Raw genomic sequence first — 12,299 nt, forward strand, 5'->3', positions numbered from 1 at the left:
CCGTGGGACCCGTTCCTCCCGCTCTGGGGTCCCGGCCGCAGTTCGTTCGTTCGGTCCCTGCTGGATTTAAGGTCTAGTGAGGGCCACTCTGAGAGCCAACGTGGAGGACGGTTGGGGGAGCCCCATGATGCGCTTTGCGAGTCTCTCTTCCAGAGGCCCTGCATTACAAAGGGGCCCTGCTGGGTGCGCCCCCGACACAGCTTGGCGTCTCCGCCCTCCCCGAGCCGACCCTGAGAGCCGGTGGAGCAGCAGCCCCAGCACGAAGCAGCATCTGGGGAAGACTCCCGTGGTAACTAGGGCTCCTTGGGAGGACTCAACACTCCTCACTCCGACAAACCCGTGTCAAGAATCCAAATGAGGAAGGAAATCGGAGTATTTGAAGCACATGTTTTGAATTCTGAGCTCTGTACCCCACATAGTTTTTATCCCAGCGTGTTAGAGCCAGGTAACTTCAATGCTCAGAGGTGGGATGCATTTGCAGGATGATTAATGCTGTTTAATTCAATTCAGTAAACTTACCGAGCATCTTCTGTATGCTAGAAATGAACCTGTCCCAAAGGTGAGGGAACAAAGGCCTTTGAGCCCACGTCTGATCCTTGTCAAGTATTGGCTACTGAGGGCCAAGCAGTGTGTTTCAGGAACATCCTGAGGGGAAAATGAGGTCCTGGGGGCACTGGCTCAGTTGATGAAGCCTGTAACTCTCGATCTTGGGGCTGTGAGTTCAAGCCCCCTGTTGGATATAGAGAGTACTTTAAAAATAAATGTTATAAATAAATAAATAGAGTTCCCCTGTCCTTGAGGACCTCTCAGGCTATTCAGACAGAGGGAAAGAGTGCGGCCCCTATATTTTTAATACAAAGCAGAAAACCTAAGGATATAAGGAATCATCTGTTGCCGTGGGAGCCTGGAGGAGGGAGAGTCGCTTGGGGAGAGGCGCAGAGGTTTCCTGGAAGAGATAAATATCCACGTGAATTGTGAAGTAGCGGAGTTAGCGAGAGTGAGAACGTGGGGTTAGGGTGTATGAAGAAGGAACAGCATGAGCAAAGATGCCGTGGGTGTGTATGGGAAGTGGAGGCGCTTGCGTAGCGTGGGATGAAGTCTTTGTCCGCTGCTCTGAGGTTCTTCCTCCATCTGAAGAAGCAGGAAATTCTCCTCTGCCCTGTGTTCCCTGAGAATGTCTCTGGGCTGAAGGGAGACAGAGGACTAGGGCAGTGTCAGGTTAACCCTCCCTGCCCCAGACAGGAAGCCTGCAGAGACTCACCAGGCCAGGCCTAGGGATATGTAGGTCCTAATCCATGACCTGAACAAGCCACTTCCCCTGACTGGGCCCATTTCTCATCCGCGCAGTGGAATGTGGCCCAGAGTGAGGTGCTTAGACAACAGCTCCCAGACCAGAAGAAGCCCAGGGAGGGGCCCTAGGGGGATATGTGGGCTCCTTCTAAACCCACTCCTCCCCTCACAGACGCAGTGAAGGCTCACCTTCTGCACAACTTGAACCTTGCAGCAGAAGCAGATAAAGTACATTCTGTACCCACTAAGTACTTGTCACAGAAATTATTGCATTTTGTCTTCACAACACACAGGCAAGACTTAGAGTTGGCAGAGCTGAATCTTGCAAAAGTCAAGCCTACAGGCCCTTCTCCTGCAATCTTTTGTTGTTGTTGTTGTTTTTAAGATTTTATTTATTTATTCATGAGAGACACACAGAGAGGCAGAGACACAGGCAGAGGGAGAAGCAGGCTGCATGCAAGGAGCCCGATGTGGGACTCGATCCTGAGACTCGATCCTGAGACTCGATCCCGGGACTCCAGGATCACACCCTGGGCTGAAAGCAGGCACTAAACCCCTGAGCCACCCAGGGATCCCCTCCTGCAATCTTTTGAAATCCACAAGATATGCGCCTCTTCTGCTCAATGGTGAGGACAGAGTCAGCCCCACCCGTCCACACCTCATGGTGCTCAGCCCAGGGCCTCACGTGGTGAGTGCTCAATACATTTTGTAGAATGGACAAATGAAATGCCAGTGACTAGATCGGAGGGAAGTCAAAAGGGTTCTCCTGTTTGGGAAGATAGTGTTACCAATGCTGTCAGGGAACAAACTCAGACATCTCTGTTCTTCCAGCCCAGCACATTTGCTCCTGGGCAGACATCGGACAACATTTTAATATTTATTAGTAGTATTTTTACTATTATTAACATTGTCTCTTAAAATTTTTGCTTATCTAAGTCATCTCCACACCCCTGGACTGTTGTTTTGCCATCAAAGATAGCTAGTATTTAGGAACTATTCCCTGGTCCAGAATTGGGGTATGTTGAGTTCCATGCTCAACCATGACTCTGGTCAATGCAATTTACAACCTCCCTACCTTTGTCTTCCCATCTATATTCTTATGACTAACAAATATGGTAAACTGGGGGGTGCCTGGGTGGCTCAGTTGTTGAGCATCTGGCTTGGGTAATGCTCTTGGGGTCATGGAATTGAGCCCCACGTTAGGATCCACACTTGGCATCCAGTCTGTTTACCCCTCTCCCTCTGCTCATCTTCCCACTCTCCCTCTCTCTCAAATAAATAACATTTTTATTTTTTATTTTTTTTAAGATTTATTTGCTTGTCAGAGACAAAGAGAGCACAAGCGGGGGAAGGCGCAGAGGAGAAGCAGACTCCACCCTGAGCGGGGAGCCCAATGCAGGACTCCGTCCCAGGACCCTGAGATCATGACCCAAGCCTGAGACAGATGCCTAACCAACTAAACCACCCAGACGCCCCTGAAGTATGTGACTCTTGATCTCAGGGTTGTGGGTCTGGGTCCCACACTGGATGCAGAGATTACTTTAAAAAAAAAAAAAATCTAGGGCAGCCTGGGTGGCTCAGCGGTTTAGCCCCTGCCTTCAGCCCAAGGCCTGATCCTGGAGATCCAGGATTGAGTCCCATGTCAGGCTCCCTGCATGGAGCCTGCTTCTCCCTCTGCCTGTGTCTCTGTCTCTCTCTCCCTGTCTGTGTGTCTGTCATGAATAAATGAATAAAATCTTAAAAAAAAAGAAATCTAAAAAAAAAAATGTGAAAAAATCAGCAACTATGTTTACAATAGGAAGAGTGTATATCTGAAAAGCACACCAAAGTACTTATCTGAAAAGCACACCAAAGTACTTTTTCACCTATCAGATTGGCAAAAAAGAAATCTTGAAGTTGAATCATTAATACACGTCTTTGAGAGAGTATGGGAAATAGGCACTCATATTTCGCTGGTAGAAATGTAAATCTGTACAGACTCCACCACGAGCAAATTGTCAGTAACTGGTGAAATCATAAATATGCATCTCTGATTCATCAGTTCTGCTTTTAGGCATTGTATTCTATAGGTATATTTATCAACATTTGAACTAACATAAATACCAATTTACTTATTATAGCAAAACTTTGGAAACAATCCCTATCAAGAGGGACCTGGTGAAATAAATTATGGAACACGCATACAAATAAATACTGTGCAGCCATAAGCAAGAATGAGGAAGCTGCTTATGTATTGATGGAGAAGGCTCATAAAGATAAACTTTATGGGAAAAAAGCAAAATATGGTACAATGTGAAAATATGGTACATATGCTATAATCTGTGTAGGTAAGGGAAGAATAACATTTGCCTCCTTATGTCCACAGCAGCCCTGGAAGGATATTTGTATCTAGTGAGGGTAATTAGATAACTGGGTATGAGAGGCAGGGTAGGGGGGGTCTTTTCACTATAGACCTTTTCACTATACACCTCATTTCCTTTAAAATTTTTTTTTCGGGATCCCTGGGTGGCGCAGTGGTTTAGCGCCTGCCTTTGGCCCAGGGCGTGATCCTGGAGACCCAGGATCAAATCCCACGTCAGGCTCCCGGTGCATGGAGCCTGCTTCTCCCTCTGCCTGTGTCTCTGCCTCTCTCTCTCTCTCTCTCTCTCTTTCTCTCTCTCTCTCTGTAACTATCATAAATAAATAAAAAATTTAAAAATAAAATAAAATAAAATAAAATTCTTTTTTCCTTTTAAATTTTTGAACAATGTGAAAGAATTACCTGTTGAAGCAAATGAACAAACCTTTTAGAATGTCCAAAAGTAAAAAAAAAAAAAAAAGAGTTTTCCTCCAGCCAAAGTTAAGACAGCTGCTTGGGGAAACACACTCTTTACAGGGAAGAAACTGTCCTGGAGAAGGAATAGATTTTACAAAGTTATGTACTTCTTGTGTCTTGTAGAAGCCCCGAAGATTATAGATTAGTGTTTAGGCAGGAATCACGAGTTCTGTGGTAAAGCAATGCAGGAAATAGGAGCATTGAGTGGTAGCTCAAGGACAAGACGGTTTTCCTTTAGGTGACTCATTCACAAAGCAGATGTGAAATGCATGTGTGATGGGCCATAAGTCCAGGTTTGGGTTTGAATAAAATTTCTATATAGTCATGTTGACTTAGAAAGATATCTGGGATCGCTGGGTGGCTCAGCGGTTTAGTGCTGCCTTCGAGCCAGGGTGTGATCCTGGATCAAGTCCCACATCAGGCTCCTCGCAGGGAGCCTTTTTCTCTCTTCTGCCTGTGTCTCTGCCTCTCTCTCTCTCTTGTGTCCCTCATGAATAAATAAATAAAATCTTAAAAAAAAAAAAAAAAAAAAAGGAGGAGGCAGCCCAGGTGGCTCAGAGGTTTAGCACCGCCTTCAGCCCAGGGCGTGATCCTGGAGTCCAGGGATCAAGTCCCGCATCAGGCTCCCTGCATGGAGCCTGCTTCTCCCTCTCCCTGTGTCTCTGCCTGTCTCTCTCTCTCCTCTCTGCGTATTCTCATGAATAAATAAAATCTTAAAAAAAAGAAAAAAGAAAAAAGAAAGAAATCTAAAATGGTTTCCCTTGTGTATCACGCCTTTAGAGAGTTTTTCTCTCAATAGCCTCTTCAAAAATAAATGACATTTAAAACTTAAAATTTTTTTTTTTTTTAAATTTTATTCATGAGAGACACAGAGAGAAGCAGGTACATAGGCAGAGGGAGAAGCGGGCTCCATGCAAGGAGCCCAATGTGGGACTCGAACCCTGGAATCCGGGCTCATGCCCTGAGCCAAAGGCAGGGGTTCAAGTGCTAAGCCACTCAGGCATCCCAAAATATTTTTTCTTTAGAGGGGCCTTGGCTGGCTCAGTTGGTGAAACATATGACTCTTGATTTGAGGGTTGTGAGTTTGAGCCTCATGTTGGGTGTAGAGATTTCTTAAAAATAAAATCTTTAAAATATTCTTCCTTTAAAACTGAAAGGTCTTGGGTTACCTGGGTGGCTCAATGGTTGAGCCTATGTCTGCCTTTGGTTCAGGTCCTCATCCCAGGGTCTTAGAATCAAGTCCCATATTGGGCTCCCCACAGGGAGCCTGCTTCTCCCTCTGCCTGTGTTTCTATCTCTTTCTCTCTCGTGTCTCTCATGAATAAATAATAAAATAAAAACAAATAAATAAAATTGAAAGGTTTTACATTAAAATTTTTATTTCTGCCTTATTTCGGAAGATGAGACACTTGGCAATATCAGCTCATGTTTGGTCTTGGCAATGGTTGGCTAGAGCCAAGTAGGAATTTTCCCCTTAGAACGGAAATTCATGCTGCTGCTTACTGTCCTCACCACGCTCTTTTTCTCCTGACCTGGGCAGCTTCATCTGCTTTTTTAGCTACTTGGCATTGTAAGGAACCCCACTCTGGAGTCTCTTTGTACTTGCTACTGTGGGGAGCAAATTTTGCCACCCCAAGATGTGGCTCTTTGGCATATCGATTATTTTAAGCTACTTATTGTTTTTAAGATTTTATTTTTTTTAAAGATTTTATTTATTTATTCACAGAGACAGAGAGAGAGGCAGAGACACAGGCAGAGGGAGAAGCAGGCATCATACAGAGAGCCTGACGTGGGACTCCATCCAGGGTCTCCAGGATCATGCCCTGGGCTGCAGGCGGCGCTAAACCGCTGCACCACTGGGGCTGCCCTGTTTTTAAGATTTTATTTATTTATTTTTTAATTTTTATTTATTTATGATAGTCACACAGAAAGAGAGAGAGAGGCAGAGACACAGGCAGAGGGAGAAGCAGGCTCCATGCACCGGGAGCCCGACGTGGGACTCGATCCCGGGTCTCCAGGATCGCGCCCTGGGCCAAAGGCAGGCGCCAAACCGCTGCGCCACCCAGGGATCCCTGTTTTTAAGATTTTAAATAAAATCTTTAAAAAAATTTTTTTTTTCCTCCCCAATACTGTATTCCCATCTGCAAAGTCTTCTTTCTTCCCCAGCGTCAGGGTTTTTCTTGCTTCGTGATGGCTGTGACCTTTGCAGATATGTACACAGATGGAGCCTAGTCCCTGCTCAGGACCCTTCCAGGGGCTTCAGGGTGAAGAATTGTCACCTTCCACCCTTAGATGAAGCAAAACCTCCCATTGTGACAGCTTTGTCATTGATTGGGGGGTGGGGTGTCTCAGAAATCATCTGAAAAGGAGTTGGGAAAAAATACTTTTCAGACACCATGGACAGGATAGTCCCAAGTCTGTGTTTAAAGACTACATACAGAGTATATGTTTATGTTTGCTTGCTAGAGATGAACTTAAGAGCCTAATAGAGTAGTCCACCTTCAGCACACCTTTTTTTTTTTTTAGATTTTATTTATTTATTAAAGAGAGAGACACACACACAGAGATAGGCAGAGGGAGAAGCAGCCTCCATGCAGGGAGCCCAATGTGGGACCCGATCCCAGGTCTCCAGGATCAGGTCCTGGGCTGAAGGCAGCGCTAAACAGCTGAGCCACCCTGGCCACGACCAACACACCCTTTCTAAACTGCCTGCCTTTTCTTGTCTTTGAGTTCTTATATAACTCTGTAAATTGTAATAGCTGATAGCATGCAAAATATCCTTATAGACATGCAAATTCTTTGTGTCCAATAGAGGTCTAATTGACTTTCCCCCACCCCATCGGGAAAACCAGTTTGCCTTTATTTGCATATTCATTTCAATACTCTTGATCTATAAAAGTGTCTATTTATAGATTCTGTGATTTTTTTTTTTTAAAGATTCCATTTATTTATTCATGAGAGACACAGAGAGAGAGAGAGGCAGAGGGAGAAGCAGGCTCCATGCAGGGAGCCCAATGTGGGACTCAGTCCCGGGACTCCAGGGACAAGTGGGGGGAGGGGCAGAAGGAGAGGGAGAGAGAGAATCCAAAGCAGACTCCCTGAGTGGGCCCAATTTGGGGCTCGATCTCATAACCCCAAGACCATGACCAGAGACAAAACTAAGAGTCAGATGCCCAACCAACTGAGCCACCCAGGGAACCCTACAATGTATTGTTTTTGTTTTTTGATTTTTTGTAGAAAACTAATGGAAGAGAAGGAAACAAAAATAGGAATTGTAACCTAGGGATTAAGAACATGAGATTCAGAGCCAATCAGCCCTGGATTTAAAGCTCTGACACTTTCTTTTTTTTTTTTAAATGATAGTTATTAAATGGATGACTTTTTTTTTTTTTTTTAGATTTATTTATTCATTAGAGACACAGAGAGAGAGAGAGAGACAGAGACACAGGCAGAGGGAGAAGCAGGCTCCATGCAGAGTCTGACGTGGGACTCGATCCCAGGTCTCCAGGATCACACCCTGGGCTGAAGGCCGCGCTAAGCCGCTGAGCCACCCAGGCTGCCCAGCTCTGACATTTTCTAAGTGATTCTGGGCAAGTTACTTAACCTCTCTAAGCTTTAGTTTATAAAATGGAGATAATAGTCCATGTTCCCAATGTCCTTGTGAGGATTATGTGAGATTTGAATATGAAAATTTTTAGCCCAGGGCCTGAAATACAGTAAGCAGTCATACCAAACCTAGACCACAGGAATATGATAACCAACATTAGCATCATCATCACTATCATCATCATCATCAAATCCAGTGTCTCCCCAGTACAGGATGAGCCAACAGAAGGGTTGTCAAGCAATTTTGGGTGTATAGATAACAAAAAATTACAGACTTAGAAAGCTTTTCCTTTTTCTTTCTTTCTTTTTTTTTTTGTTCAAGATTTTATTTATTCATTCATGAGAGACACAGAGAGAGAGAGGCAGAGGGAGCACGGAGACTCTGCAGGGAGCCCCATAGGACTCAATCCTAGGACTCCAGGCTCATGCCCTAGGCCCAAGGCAGGTGTTCAACTACTGAGTCATCCAGGCACCCCAGCTTTTCCCTTTTCAATTTCTTTTGATCTTGATTTCTTGAGAAGAAAGTATTAATTTGGTGCCAGCATGTCTCTACTAGCTAAATACCTAATACATGTGAATCTCCTTTTTTTTTTTTTTTAAATCAAGGTTTTATTTATTTATTTGAGAGAGAGTGAGAGTGAGAGAGATCACAGAGAGAGAGGGAGAAGCAGACTCGCCACTTAGCAGAGAGCCTGATTCAGGGCTGGATCCTAGGACTCAGAGATCATGACCTGAGCCTAAGGCAGATGCTTAACCTACTGAGCCACCCAGGAGCCCCGTGTTAATCTACTTTCTTAACAAGGATTGAAGAAGCACAAAAAGGAGATACAGAAATTTCAGCAGGCAGGGGCGCCTGGGTGGCTCAGTTGGTTTGGTGTACAACTCTTGATTTCAGCAGAGGTCATGATCTTGGGGTCGTGAGATCAAGCCCCACATCAGCTCCCTGCTGCTTGAGATTCTCTTTCTCCCTCTACCCCTCCCCTCCACCCAGCTCACCCTTTCCCTCTCTCTAAAAAAAAAGAAAAGAAATTTTAGCAGGCAGTATTTGCTAGAAGTTAGTAGTATCGTTCTGTTTCCATTGTGTTTCTTTTATGCGTACATTCATTCCGGGGCTGCATTCTGATTTTCATGGGTCCCAGGCACTTTTGCTCTGTGCGCCCCTTCCTTCGTTAAAGGAAGGAAGAAAAGAAGAATTAAAAATTATATTTTATAACTGCATTGATAAAAATAAGAATATAATCCAGGCTGGATTCATTATTGTATTTCTTTTTTCTTCTGATTTTATTCTTTTAAGGATTTTATTTATTTATTCATGAGAGACACACAGAGAGATGCAGAGACAGAGGCAGAGGGAGAAGCAGGCTCCCCGTCGGAAGCCCGATGTGGGACTTGATCCCAGGACCTGGAGATCATGCCTTGAGCAGAAGGCAGACCCTCACCACTGGCACCCCTTTCTTCTGATTTTAAAAGAAATTTACATTAAAGCATTTTCTAGGCCCCTGAATATTCTGGGCTCAAGGCTCTGGCTGGGCTCAAGGCTCTGTGCCAGAATGACTCTGATTCATTCTATTTATGGTGAGTGCTACCGATTTTCCAATTACAAAGGGAAAGTCAAGTTTCCTTTTTACATAAGTGTATTTAGGTAAACAAAATGAGTCTTGGGCAGCGGGTGGCTCAGCGGTTTAGCACCACCTTCAGCCCAGGGCATGATCCTGGAGCCCCGGGATCAGGATCGAGTCCCACATCGGGCTCCCTGCATGGAGCCTGCTTTTCCCTCTGTCTGTATCTCTGCCTCTCTCTCCCTCTGTTTCTCTCATGAATAAATAAATAAAATATTTTTAAAAATGAGTCTTAAACATATTGCATGAGTCAGTTCTGGCCGCCGTAACAAAATACCGTAGCCTGGGTGCTTTAAACAATAGGGGTGTATGTTCTCTCAGTTTCAGAGGCTGGGAGTCTGAGATCCGGGTGCTGGCAGAGTGGAGTTGGGGTGAGAGCCCTCTCCCCGGCTGGTACACAGACTTCTCTTCTCGTGTCCTCTCCTGGAGTCTGTCTTCCTCTTAGAAGGCTTCCACCCCGTTAGATTCAGGCCTTGCCCTTAGGACCTCGTTAACTTTGACTACCTCCTAAAGACACCATCTGTAGATACGGTGACATTCGGGGTAAGGGCTTCCACGTAGAAATTTAGGGGGTGGGGGGACACCCTTCAGTTTACAGCTAACGTGAAAGCACAGAGGTGTGTGAGAATCTGGCAAAAATAAAAGCTCTTCATTTCAGAGATGAGAAGACTGGGGTCTAGAAATTCAAAGCCCCCTGGAGCCAGGACTGGAATTCCTCAAGCTTCGGGGCCTTCAGGGCGTCTGGTGATGGGCACCCACGTTCCTCCAGCACCCTCGGGAGACTAGGGTGCCCCTCCGGTGGCTGTGGGCCTTCCCCAGGGGGCCCTACCCCGGCCAGCCCTAGGCCCCGTGAGGACACTACTGCAGATGGGGGTTTTGTTTCAATCAGAACGCTGCTTTAACGACCATTCAGAAAAATAAATAAATAAATAAATAAATAAATAAATAAATAAATAAATACCATTCAGAAAGGCCAACAAAGGACAAAGTCTCTTTAAATGCAGGTGGCAGCACCTTGTTAAAGAAAAATAATAAAGGATTGACGGAGCTTTGAAGAAGAGTAAATTAGCATTCTGGCTGGGGGGGGGGGCCTCCACCAAGGCCTGAGGACGACTCCTGTCACCCAGGTAACCAGGTCCTGATCAGAGGCCACCTCCCAGGGTGGAGGGAAGCCCCCATTCCTCCCCTCCCCCACCCGGCCGCCCCCTCCCCCCAGGGTTTTGTTCTCTCACTTCCATTTCAGCCTCCACGGAGGAGAGGCTGAGGAGAGAGGCCCGAGGCCTCCCGTGGGCCTGCTCTCCGGGTCAGCTCTCCCGGCAGCAAATGGGGATGGTGGTGGGAGACGAAAATGTAGCTTTAGAAAAAACGTGGTCAGGGTAGAGTTCTGTGACCTGGGAGCTTTTGCCACTTGTCTGAGCTGCTCCGTGGCCCGAAGTGTGGCCCAGAAAGAAGGTCCTAGACGGCTTCCGACTGAATGAAAAGGTGGTGCTCGCTCGTGCTCTCTCTCAAAATAAAGAAAGAAATCTTTAAATGAAAAGACTGGACCGGGTTTGAATCCCAAATGAATCCTAAACCGAGCAGGTGAACCCAAGGATAATATTAAGCGATGATAGAATACAGTGGGTTTGGATAGGAAGCATCAATCCAGCCCTGTTTTTTTTTTTTTTTAATTCATTTGAGACACAGAGAGAGGCAGAGACACAGGCAGAGGGAGAAGCAGGCTCCCTGCAGGGAGCCCGATGCAGGACTCCATCCCAGTACCCCGGGATCACGCCTTGAGTGGAAGGCAGATGCTCAACCCCTGAGCCACCCAGGCATCCTTGTAATATTTTCTATTTTATTTTATTTTATTTTTATTTTTTTAAGATTTTATTTATTCATGGGAGACACACAGAGAGAGAGAGAGAGAGAGAGAGGCAGAGACACAGGCAGAGGGAGAAGCAGGCTCCACGCAGGGAGCCCGACATGGGACTCGATCCTGGGTTTCCAGGATCAGGCCCTGGGCTGAAGGTGGCGCTAAACCGCTGAGCCACCGGGCTGCCCCTATTTTCTATTTTTAAAAGAGATTTTTCTAGGATGCCTGGGTGGCTCAGCGGTTGGGTGTCTGCCTTTAGCTCTGGGTGTGATCCTCGAGTCCTGGGATTGAGTTCCACATTGGGCTCCCTGCATGGAGCCTGCTTCTTTCTCTGCCTATGTCTCTGCCTTTCTCTCTCTGTGTCTTTCATGAGTAAATAAATAAAATCTTAAAAAAAAAAAAAGATATTCTTTTTAAAATTTTATGTTTAAGTCATCTCTACCCCCAGTGTGGGGCTTGAACTCACAACCCTGAGATCAAGAGTCACACGTTCCGGGCAGCCCCGGTGGCTCAGCGGTTTGGCGCCACCTGCAACCTATGGTGTGATCCTGGGGACCCAGGATTGAGTCCCACATCGGGCTCCCTGCATGGAGCCTGCTTCTCCCTCTGCCTGTGTCTCTGCCTCTTTCTCTCTGTGTCTATGAATAAATAAATAAAACCTTAAAAAAAAAAAAGAGTCACACGTTCCATCAACTGAGCCAGCCAGGCGCCCCCCCATTTGTAAGATTTAAAAAATTTTACCAAACCATCATTTTCATGCCCTCTACAGGTAAATGTAGGCAACAGATGCTAATGTTTAAATGTCTTATCTATTTAATGAAGTGGTGTTTTTAGTAGGAAAATGAGAATAACCCAGGACTAGCAGTGGCTAGAGGAAAGCAGGACTGGAGAAACTATTGGGGTGGGGTGGGTGGGGGAAATAAAGAAACCGCCTTGACCTTGAATTGTTAATGGGCTCCTGGCGCAGCTGTTTGTCTGGAATTTGGGGGAGGGCTTGCTCTCCCCCTCCCCACGTGTAATATCTCTGTGTCTGTCCTCTTCTAGTCTTATCAGTTCTTTAGAGGAGGTAACAGGCACCACCAGCCTGCTGGTAGCAGCTGCCAGAAGTGACTGT

The sequence above is a fragment of the Vulpes vulpes genome, chromosome 5 (genome assembly GCF_048418805.1).
Source record: "Vulpes vulpes isolate BD-2025 chromosome 5, VulVul3, whole genome shotgun sequence".
Lineage (NCBI taxonomy): Eukaryota > Metazoa > Chordata > Mammalia > Carnivora > Canidae > Vulpes > Vulpes vulpes.